The 12,354-nt window shown below is 42.3% G+C and overlaps 1 protein-coding gene and 1 long non-coding RNA gene across 21 annotated transcripts in view; both read right to left on the bottom strand.

Moving 5' to 3' along the window:
* The window catches only part of LOC138757878 (serine/threonine-protein kinase 32B-like), a 267,585-nt gene that overhangs the window by 126,803 nt on the left and 128,428 nt on the right, over window positions 1-12,354 (bottom strand). The window lies entirely within an intron of this gene.
* On the bottom strand, window positions 1,425-11,657 carry LOC138757880 (uncharacterized). The gene is made up of 2 exons (XR_011353941.1): window positions 10,709-11,657; window positions 1,425-8,419 (listed from the first exon to the last, which is right to left on the bottom strand). It is a non-coding gene; the product is annotated as an uncharacterized lncRNA (long non-coding RNA).

Here is a 12,354-nt window from a genome sequence, read left to right as displayed (position 1 = left end):
TTCCTTGAGTTTCAGTGGTACAGTTCTGCTTGGTGTTGGGGCTTGCTGCTTTCAGAAGGTTTTTTCCACAAAACCTTCATGATCTGGTCCACTTGTTTGGTATTAGCATTCCTTACATTTAGCAATATTTTCCAGTCATGGACAAGATGAACAAAGCAAGAAATTACACCTTTGTTTGGGGCCGGAGTTTCTATTTCTTCACCATCCTAGTGACCCTGTTGTCACTTTCATGTCCTAGGTTCCTCTGTCAAACAATATTTCTTACCACCATTTACTGTACTTGTCCTACTCTCATTTGACTTCCCAAATGCATCACCTCACACATGTGAGTATTAAATTCAACCTGTCGATTCTCTGCTTAACTTTCTGTGTGATCTACATCATACTGTGTCTTTAAACTATGACACCACCACCAATGTTCATGTAATCTACGTTTTCTAATCATACCTCCTATATTCATATTTAAGACTTTATCCTACATCACAATGAACAAAGATTCTAGTATGAATGTGTGGTGGAATACAATACTTGCCTTAATAAAGGCTGAGAGCCCTAGTCTCCTCCCTCATACCTGCCTTGGACGTGAGCCAGCAGCATGTAGGGGCATGCCAAGGTTTTCTGATTAATAAAGTCTTTGACTTCTTGCTTCATGTCTGCAGGTGGTCATTGATCGTGCCACACAATGCAAGCAGTGGACCACTGGTTACAGATTGCAATCAGGAAGCATCCTTTTACTTTCATCCAAAAGGAGTACTGTAAGCTTCACTACACTTCTGAACTCAATGCCCATTTCAGATAAACTCTAGATTTTTACATGGCCTCTGGGGAGGGCTGAAAGCTTGCCTTTTATTTTCAAATGGAATATCACTCCAAGTTAACATCTGGTCCAAATATTGCCAAACAAAGTTTTTTTTTTCCTGAGAACAGCTATTGTGCTGTTTGGTATAAAAATATACATCAACAGGAATCTGGGATGCATCTGTGGCTTTGCAATGTTTATACTTTGTAGTGATCTTGAGTCACAGAGTCTCTTCTCTAATGAAGTCTACTCTATCTAGTCATCATTGTCATACAAACCAAATCACAGTCTTCTGACATAGGCAGGATCAGATTTTTCTTGGCTGCAGTCAGCAAGCTGCATTACTCCATACTAATAAGAATAATGGTACAGCTCATCATTTTTAGATATGCATTCATCTCATCTGCCAAGAATTCTGCAGGGTTAGTAGGCTGGGGTCTAGTGGTAATATCTCTCTGCTCACTAACATAATGAGAGAACATGATGTGCATTTTTAATATTGTATGAGGAGTGATGACTGTGAACAAGTGCTAATAGCCATCGACAGTCATGCCGGACAAAGAATTAAGGCAAAAGTCTGAGTTCATGGTGCTGTGACTGCAAGAAAATAAGGGCAATAAATCAATGTCATTACGGTCATTTATTTCATGGATCAATTAGACAATTATATTTGTGATTATTGCCAGGTAAATTTTAATTGGGTGGAAATTATATCAAGATAAATGTTCAACATTCCCAACAATTACAGAAGAAATATTTTCACTTTTACCTCATATTTATTCTTCCATTTACATTTTTGATGAGTATTTGTATTCCTGTACATAACAGTGCTGCAAAATGAAAGGCTATTTGGGTTACCTTCCCTAATCTGTTGATATCTAAGAAAAACGGGAACTATACATTTGAAAACTAGTTAACAAATAAAACTTGTAATTATTTACAAAGAATATTGGAGATATTCAGCAAGCCACACCACATTCTTTATGTGGCAAAGATAAAAATTAGGCCTGAGCCCTTCGTCAAAGAATGAGCAAAAAGCAGCCAGGCCAGCACCAGAATAAAATGGTGTTGGGGGATGGTGGGGAGGAGCACAGGCCCAAAGTGAAGAGGCCATATGCACTGTATCCAACATATTTCCATCACCTACAATGTATCCCACCAATTTCCTCTCCTCTCCTATCCACCTTCCCAGGGACCACTCCCTCCATGACTCCATCGTCCACTCTTCCCTTCCCATTAATTGCCCCCTTGGTACCTACGCTTGTGACCGCAGGAGATGCTGCAATTGCACCCATACCTCCTCCCTCATCACCAATCAGGACCCCAAACAGTCCTTCCAAGTGAAGCAACACTTGGAATCATAGAAGGCTACAGCAAAGAATACAGGCCATTCAGCCATTCTAGTCTGTTCGGACCATCATTCCATTAGTTCCATTGACCTGCTCCCATTCCATAACCCTTCAGACCTCTACCATCCATGTATTTATCCAATTTATTCTTAAACCTTAAGATCGAGACCACATTCACCACATCAGGTGGCAGTTCATTCAACACTCCAATCACTCTCTGAGTGAACTTTCCCCTAATGTTCCTCCTAAACCTTTCCCCTTACAGCTAGCTTAAAACTATGATCTCTTTTATTTATCTCCCCCAATCTGTGGAAAAAGCCTACTCACATCCAGTCTGTCTATACCTTTCAAAATCTTGTAAACCTCTATTAAGTCTCCCCTCATTCTTCGGTCCAAGGAATAAAGTCATAATCTGTTTAATCTTTCCCTGTAACTCAACTCTTGAAGACTCAGCAACATCCTAGTAAATCTTCTCTGCACTCTTTCAATCTTATTGATATCCTTCCTCTAGTTGGGTGACTAGAACTGTGCACAATATTCCAAATTTAGCCTCACCAATGTCTTAAATAACAAACATAACATCCCAAGTCCTATACTCAATACTTTGATTTATAAAGGATAAGATGCCAAAAACTTTCTTTACAACCCTGTCCATCTGCGATGGCACCTTAAGGGAATTATGTATCTGTATTCCCAGACCTCCCTGCTCCTCCGCACTCCTCAGTGCCCTACCATTTACAATGTATGCTCTAACATGGTGTGCCCTTCCAAAATGCATTACCCCACACTTATCTGCATTAAACTCCATCTGCCATTTTTTGGCCCATTCTCCCAGTTGGTCCAGATCCCTCTACAAGCTTTGAAAATTTTCCTCACTAACGCCTCCCATCTTTGGGTCATTGGCAAACTTGCTGATCCAATTTACCACTTTATTTTCCAGATCATTGACATAGACAACAAACAACAATGATCCCAACACAGATCCCTGAGAAACAGCACTCATCACAGGCCTCCAGTCTGAGAAGCAACCATGCACTACCACTCTGTTTTCTCCCACACAGCCAATTTCAAATCCAATTTACAACCTCCCCATGGATACCTAGTGTCTTAACCTTCTGAACTAACCTTACATGTGGGACCTTGTCAAAGGCCTTACTGAAGTCCATGTCGACAACATCCACAGCCTTTCTTTCATCTACCTTCTTGGTAACCTCCTTGAAAAACTCTACAAGATTCATTTAACATGACCAACCACACACAAGCCCATGCTGACTGTCCATAATCAGCCTGTTCAAATACCTATATATACTTTCTCTCAGAACTCCTTCAAATAATTTACCTACTATTGACATCAGGCTCACCTGCCTAATAATTACCTGGTTTATTCTTGGAGCCTTTTTTTTTTTTTTTTTTTAAACGGGACAACATGAGCTACCCTCTGGCACCTCAGCTGAGGCTAAGGACATGTTGACTATATCTGCCTGGGTCTCTGCAATTTCTACACTAGTTTCCCTTAAGATCCGAGAGTATATCATATCTGGCCCCAAGGATTTATCTACCTTTATTTGCTGTAAGGCAGCAAGCACCTCCTCTTCCTTAATCTCCATCTGTTCCATCATACATCTGTTTGTTTCCCTTCCTTCCTTATACACTCTGCCAGTTTCCTGAGTAAACACTGATGCAAAAAGACATTTAAGATCTCCCCCATTTTGTGAGTCTCCACACCTAGTTGACCACTCTGATCTCTAAAGAACCAATTTTTCCCTTGTTATCCTCTTGCTCTTAATGTACTTGTAGAAAACCTTTGAATTTACCTTCACATTATCTGCCAAAACACCCTCATGTCTTCTTTTTGCCTTCCTGATTTTCTTGCATTTTTTTGTACTCTTCAAGTATTTCATTAACTCCTTGTTGCCTATTCTTGTATCCACCTCCCACTTCTTCTTAACCAGATTGCCAATATCCCTTGAAAACCAGGGTTCCCTATGCCTATTAACTTTGCCTTTAATCCTAACAGGAACATGCAAACTCTACACTCTCAAACTTTTGCCTTTGAAGGCTATCACTTACTTAATACACCTTTGCCAGAAAACAACATAACCCAATCCACTCTTCCTAGATCCATTCTCAGTTCCACAAAATTTGCTTCCTCAAATTTAGAATCTCAACATAAGGACCAGACTTATCCTTTTTCATAATTAAATTGGAGCTAATGACATTATGGTCACTGGATTTAAAATGTTCTTCTGCACATACTTCTGCCACCTGACTTGTCTGGTTCCCTAATAGGAGATCAAGTATTGCATTCTCTCTCATTGGTAGCTCTATATATTGATTTGGAAAACTTTCCTCAACACATTTCATAAATTCCAAGCCATCCAGCCCTTTCACAGTATGAGGAGTCCCAGTCAACATGCTTCTTGTACCTGTCTGCTATCTCTCTATAGATTGGCTCCTCCAATTCTCTCTGACTAATGGGTCGTCTATAATACAACCCTATCAGTGTGGTCACACTTTTCCCTTCCCTCAACTCCACACATATGGCCTCTGTAGACAAACCCTCCTGGCTGTTCTGACTTCGCACAGCTGACATATTTTCCCTATCAATGTCACTCCTCCTGCTTTCATCCCTCCCCCTCTATCATGTCTAAACACTAAGCTGCCAGTCCTGCCACTCCTGCAACCAAGTCTCTTCTAATAGCAACAATATCGTAATCCCATGTGTCTATCCATGCCCCAAGCTTATCAACCATTCCAACAATACTCCTTGCATTAAAACAAATACACCTGAGAAAATTTCTATCATATACAAACCTTTCATTTCTGTCTATGCATACAGTTCTCATATGACCTTTATCCTCCTCTTTCTCACTAACTGGTCTAACACTCTGGTTTCCCTCTCACTGCAAATCTCTTTTAAACCCATTGGGACAAGATGCTTATGAATATACAGGGGTCATCTACTGAATCCAGTGCTCCTCATCTCTTCTACATCAGAGAGACTGGACACACACTGAGAGAAGATTCCTTTGAGCACCTTTGCTCTATCCGCTGCAGAAGCAAGCAGCTCCCAGAGGTCAACTAATTCAATTCTGAATCCCAACCCCACACCATGTCTGTCCATGGCCTCATGCACTGCCAAACCGAGGCCACCTGCCAATTGGAGAGCCAAACCTAATATTGAGTCTGACACTCTCCAACCAAATGGCATTCATAATGACTTCTCTGCTTTCCTTTAAGGCCCCCTTTCGTGCATTCCTCTCTTTCCCATCCTACTGTATCCATTCCTCTGGTTCTCCACCCCCTTCCCTCTCTATTCAGAAACCTATCCCCTAACTCTTCCCACTTTTTTTCCTTATGACCTACCACCCATATCCACCTTGCCTGTAGCCTTGTGCTCATCTCCCTGCCCCTTCCCCATCATTTTATTCAGCTTTTCGCTCATACCTCAACAAAGGGCTCAGGTCTGAAACATTAGTTAAGTTTCTTAAGCTTTGCTTGCTGAATTTCTCCAGCATTTTTTGTTTAAAATACAATCACAGCATTGTAGACTTCCTTGTTTAACTTACAGTTATTATTTGTTGGGCAGAAACAATAGTTTTTTGACCTCACAATTTTTAAATATTTTTCTGATAATAAACTTCAGAAGTGGATTTTTGTACAACAGCGCTGAAGTCACATAATTTTCTTTTATGTAACTCCCTATTTCAGAACTAACTACAGTACTTCTTTTAAAAAAATCAGTCTGCTGAAATGATTACTTCGCAGATGGGCTCCTCATTTTACGAACTATCATTGCATTTACAATGTTCCTCGATGGTTTATTCCAATCTGTTTTCGATGTGGAGGGAGATGAAGGAACCTCTGTGGGGATACTGCCCATATGCAAATTCCTCACTTCTGCACTCAATTTCATTTCTTACGTGTTTTTGGTAGTAATTCAATCAACATTTCTTGAAGGATCGATAAACACTGAGCATGAAGTTCAAGTGGTTTACATTTGTTATCAACTCTATCCATCTTAGTGTCATCTGCAAACTTACTAACTCATCCACCTGCATTTTTGACCAAATAAATTCTATATGTCACAAACACATTACTGTAAACAATTAAATTGGAACTCATTGATTAAATTATTACAGCATCAACAGGCATTAAAATACATGCCATTTTTGTTGTGTAAAAAAATCACCTTACACAAAAGAAACAGTAAGCACTCTTTATTCTGATCAAAATAACATCTAACTGAACTCGCAATACAAATGCAACTGCTTTTATGAAGTCACATGCACATACACGTTCTCATAACACTCATCCCCTCAAAAAAATCTTTTATGCTTACTTGTAAATAAATATAAACTTTAACTTAAATATGTTAATGCTTGTCAACACTACAGAGAACTTAAGCATAACTTTAACTAATAATTGTAACCTTAGATACCACACAATCTAACCTGAAAATGCATTAAATGGAAACACATAAAATCTTTAAATCACTGCACATAGTCTTTGAGATTTACTAGAGGTTGCCTTTCCCTCTTGGATCTTCTCAGGGATGAAGGACTCTGAACAGGAGCATGACTTTTCAACTTTTCTGGAGCACTTGCTGACATGACTGGCTGTGTTTCCGGTGCTTGGCCAGCATTTTGCCCCTGTGCAGCCACCGATGATGGTATCTCAGTAACCGGTTCTGGGGCTATTCAAAGGGCAGCATAATTGGGTTGTGCCAAAAGCAGAAATCAAAATGGAAATGGGGTCCTGATTTGCACTTAACTGGTCAATGTGTTGTTTCCATATCTTGTCACCCACTAGTACCGAATATGAACATGGACATAGTTTCTTGAGAAGCAAGCCTCTTATCCATGTTTCTTTATTCTCCCTGTAATCTCCAGAGATCTTGTTGGCTTTGTCAGGGATGTTAACTGCTGAACACGAAGTCCAATGTTTTAGTGCACTGTAGCAAGGACTCCCAAGTTGCGTCTAAACATCAGTCTGCCAGCGTGCGTTTTGTAGTGGAGTGCGTGTTGTTCTCTATGGTAACAGAAATTCTACAATTTTATGACTCCATGATGCTTTGAATGAAGTCTTTGCATTCATCTCCCTTCTACTACATTTGTACTAGGATGGTAGGGTGCAGATAATACGTGCTGCAGATTTTTGTTTTGCAGAAACTGCTTGAAAGTGTCTGATACAAATTGAGGTCCATTTTCTGAAACCAGTTCTGTATGTAATGCATAACCTGCAAACACACCTCGTAGTCTCTCAATTGTCTTTTTCGTTGTTGTTGACTGCATTTGTCACACGATTGGCCATTTGGAGTGTGCATCAACAATAAACAGAACGTTTCCCCCACCCCCAATAAATGGACCAGCAAAATCAATATGAATTCTGTGCCGTGGCCGTGACAGCTATTTCTGTGGGTTCGCTTCTGCTCAGGGAGCCTTTAGTTGCATTTCTTAGCAGACGTGGTGTCTCCGAACCATCTGTTCAATGTCTGTGTCAATCGATGGGCCCCAGTCATGCATGCGAGCCAGTGCCATATCCGGACCATTCCTGTATGAGTGGTGTGGAGTTCCTTCAGAAAGGACTCATGCCATTTCTTGGGAACTATAGTTCTTGTCCCCCACAACACGCAACCCTCTTCAATCACTCTTTTGTTTCGCTGTGGTATAAAAAGCTTTTAATTGGGGGGGGGGTAATACTGTTGGCCTTGGGCCACCCATTCAAAGAGAAGTACAGAATCTTCGACAGTGTGGCCTCTTTTTGTACCTCTTTGGTGATAGCCTTAACTGTAATGGGCAAGTGGTGGAGTTGTTTCTGATTGATAGCTGTGGCTGCCACAGTCTAATTAATATTCCCTTCAGTCTGAATAAGTGCGGTAATGCACCAGCATGGCCATTCTTGTCTGCAGGATGATGGTTTAGATCATAATCATATGCCACAAGCTCCATCGCCCATCTTTGAATTTTTGCTAACACAGGAATGTCTTCCTTGGGGCCTAAGATCAAACTCAGTGGTTTATTGTCTGTCATTAAGGTGAACTTCCTACCATGTTGAATTGCTTGAGACCAAATATTATGGCCAATCCTTCCTTCACCAGTTGAGCAAAGCTCCATTCACAGGCCGTTAGAGAGCAGGATACGTATGCAACTGGTTGTTCTCCTTCCTTGGTGACGTTTGATAATACTGCAGACGAAGCATCTACAGTCAAGGTCACTTCCTTGTCTGGGTCGTAATGAATGAGAACATTATCCCTGGAGGTCAGCAGTTTCTTAAAGCAATTAAAAACTTTGTTAGTTTCAGCATTCCAACACTATTTCTGGTCTTTTTTCAACAACTGGTTGAGCAAGTCGCACAGCGTTGACGTGTAGGGATGTACTTTCGATAGTGGTTAACCAAACCTAAGAATGAATCCAACTCAGCTCAATTCAATGGGCAGGGTGCACTGCAAACGGTCAATCGTAAATCCCAAATACATTCCTGAGGGTACCATAAATATACACCTATCTTGACGCAGTTGGATTTTAGCTTGTTCTAACCAGACCTAGGACCTTTTCCAGGTTTGTTAGATGCTCTGCATCATTAGGACCCATAATGATGATGTCATCTAGGTTACATCCAACATTTAGCTCTTTCAATAGTTTGTCTATAATTGCTTGAAATATCGCTGGAGCTGATGATATTCTATATGGCATCTTGGTGTAAGTGAACAACCCCAGGTGAGCGTTAATAGCAACATATTTCCTCGATTCAGGATCTAAATCGACTTGTTGATATGCTTGTGATAAGTCTAATTTCATGAATTTTTTCCCACTATTCAGAGCTTAAAATAATTCCTCCGCTCTCAGAATTGGATGTCCAGGGACTTGCAGGCTATGGTTAATTGTGACCTTACAGTCACCACCAATTCCTATTTCACACTGGGTTTTCTGACTGGTACAATAGGAGCTGCCCCGTCACAGTAATAAAGTTTCTCGATTATTCCTTCACCTTCTGATCTGTTGAGTTCAGTCTCAATTCCCTTTTCCATAGCAAAAGGTACCGCCCTTGGCTTAAAGAACTTAGGTTTTGCTTCCAGTTTCACTTTGACCTGGACTCCCAGAACATTTCCCAGGTTCTTCCCAAACACTGTCTGGTACTTCTGAAGCACCTGTTTCAGCTTTGATTTTTTTTTATCATCAACAGTTTTCACTGCACCAATTGCCTTCCAATTCAGTTGGATGTGCGTCAACCAATCCCTTCCAAACATTGCTGGTTCTTTTGTATCTACAATGTAGATAGGTAATCCTTTCTTTGTCTGTCCCATAACAGTTTTTATGTACGTTAATAAAAGGAATGATTTAAGGATTTTGTTGCTTGCACCCAGAATGGAGATGGAAGTTATTTTGTCTTAGTCAGAGTCGGTATCAGAGTATTAGGGTAACCATGGGGGCGCTGATCTTTCAGCGGTCTCGGGGAAGGGTGTTAGCGGGGCTGGGGGGGTTGGGGTGGTGGCCATCTGAGCTCCTGATGCCCCAACAGTGGACCTTCAGCCCAGCAGTCCATCAACTATAGCTCCTGACACCTCGGCCACCCACCTATTGTAGCTCCCTTGCACCAGCCTTTCACCCATTGGAGCTTTCGATGCCCTGGCAGCCCACCCATCTGAGCTCCCGGCTACGGATCCTCATCCCGGATGCCCACCTAACTGAACCCCTAACGTCCTGGCTACCCACCTATCCAAACCCCTGACTGCCCTCCCATCAGAACTCCCGACGAGGAGTCCTCACCCCAACCTACTGCTCATTGGATGTTGCGGTTTGGACACTGGACAGAGATGCCGGGAGGTGGTAGCAGCATTGGACCAGGGTGGGGGGATGGTGGTGGCAGCATTAGACCGGGTGGGTAGGGGGCTACACAATAACTCATTGGGGGTGCATGGCCTGTTAATGCACCTCATGACACTGATCTTAATCTTCCTCTCCAAGCAAACAAATAGAAATAATTTTGTAAATTTCATTTACAATACTGCTTTAAAAAATACGACTTTTGTGCACAAATTTTTACCTAGAATTGAGTTATGGTTTTCATATGTTTGGTGGAAAATCAATTAATAGCTTGCATACACTGGAGTTTGCATTTAATAAAATTACTTAAGCCTATTGTAGTGGTTAGTGCAACACCTTTTCAGCACCAGCGATCGGGACCAGACCTGGGCTCAAATCCTGTGCTGTCTGCAAGGAGATTGTACGTCCTCCCTGTGTCTGCATGGGTTTTCTCTGGGGGCTCTGGTTTCCTTCCACTGTTCAAAAACATACCGGGGTATGTAAGATGGGTGGCACAGACTCGTAGGGCCGAAATGGCCTGTTACAGCACTAATTTTTTTTAAAAAATACGCTGGTTGCCAGTTCATAGCAGGGACCCCATTAAGAGATTTGATCAAGAAAATGAGAAGGCAATCTCTTGCATTAAGCACTTTCAGATGGCCACAATACCCGACTGTAAAGCCGTACATTTTACTCCTGTGCGGCTGTATTGTGGCCATCTGAAACGGGAGTACCTGGCCAGGAGGTCTACTCACCTAATCCTTCTCCAGTAGGTATAATATCCTGCTTGGACTATTGTCTGTGGCAGCTGAAAGCAGCCGGGTTGCCAGTGGGCGGGCTGATGACGTCACAGTTGACTCTTGGTTCGAATAGATGACTGCGTTTCACAATGGACCTCTCACATTTCACAAAGAGTTATATAATCATTATCTATCTAATAATGGGGGATGGTGTAAACTGTGTAATACTGGTTCGTTGCTATTGTATCTTTGCGAAGTCACGGTATTCATCGTATGGGAAATCTGATATTGGCCAACCGCTAATCCAGGTGTTAATCAATGGCATTACGCACCCTCATTTGCACAATTATAAACACGTTTTGTGTTTGAATCAGCGAAGCAGTTGTGCATGCTGTGTTTTAAATTTGCTTTCTGTGGATCTTCAATGATGGATCTGTCGTGGTTCTGATTCAGTGAATACCAATAAAATGTAAAGATCACAACCCTTATAGAAGCCCCGACTCCCCAAGCACCTTTCATTCACTTCTAAACAATCTTGGACATGATGTCTATCCCACCCCCACGACAGTAAATGTTTTGAGAAATCACTGTTGAGAATGGTCTGGATCCTGTCGAAGGGCTCAGGCCCGGAATGCTAGGTACCTTTAACATCCCATGGATGCTATGTGACTCGCACTTGTGGCTGTCCATCTAGTTGCTCCCTCTAACCGAAAAGCAAATATTTAGTGGCAGGGCAAGGAAGTTGCTTTTGCAGTTTCTGCTGATATGAACTTGAGTTGCAAATCTTATCTTGTTCCTAAGGTGTTCAACGTGGTGAAGGCAGTCCCCACACTAATAGCTGCATGATATCATAATGGTTTCATTCAATTGTTCAGGTGACAAGGCCTCGCACATCTTTGCTGATCAAACAGGCTGTTTCAATTTCAGAGGGCGCTGCAGTGGTACCTGCTGCAATATATTTGGCTTGGCTTCACGCATGAAGATTTATGGAGGGGGGTAAATGTCCACGTCAGCTTCAGGCTCGTTTGTGGCTGACAAGTCCGATGCGGGACAGGCAGACACGGTTGCAGCGGTTGCAGGGGAAAATTGGTTGGTTGGGGTTGGGTGTTGGGTTTTTCCTCCTTTGCTTTTTGTCAGTGAGGTGGGCTCTGCGGTCTTCTTCAAAGGAGGTTGCTGCCCGCCGAACTGTGAGGCGCCAAGATGCACGGTTTGAGGCGATATCAGCCCACTGGCAGTGGTCAATGTGGCAGGCACCAAGAGATTTCTTTAGGCAGTCCTTGTACCTTTTCTTTGGTGCACCTCTGTCACGGTGGCCAGTGGAGAGCTCGCCATATAACACGATCTTGGGAAGGCGATGGTCCTCCATTCTGGAGACGTGACCCACCCAGCGCAGCTGGATCTTCAGCAGCATGGACTCAATGCTGTCGACCTCTGCCATCTCGAGTACTTCGACGTTAGGGATAAAAGCGCTCCAATGAATGTTGAGGATGGAGTGGAGACAACGCTGGTGGAAGCGTTCTAGGAGCCGTAGGTGATGCCGGTAGAGGACCCATGATTCGGAGCCGAACAGGAGTGTGGGTATGACAACGGCTCTGTATACGCTTATCTTTGTGAGGTTTTTCAGTTGGTTGTTTTTCCAGACTCTTTTGTGTAGTCTTCCA

This window comes from Narcine bancroftii, chromosome 3 (assembly GCF_036971445.1).
Source record: "Narcine bancroftii isolate sNarBan1 chromosome 3, sNarBan1.hap1, whole genome shotgun sequence".
NCBI lineage: Eukaryota > Metazoa > Chordata > Chondrichthyes > Torpediniformes > Narcinidae > Narcine > Narcine bancroftii.
The sequence above is the reverse complement of the archived record's forward strand: the minus strand, read 5'-3'. Positions and strand labels throughout refer to the sequence as shown.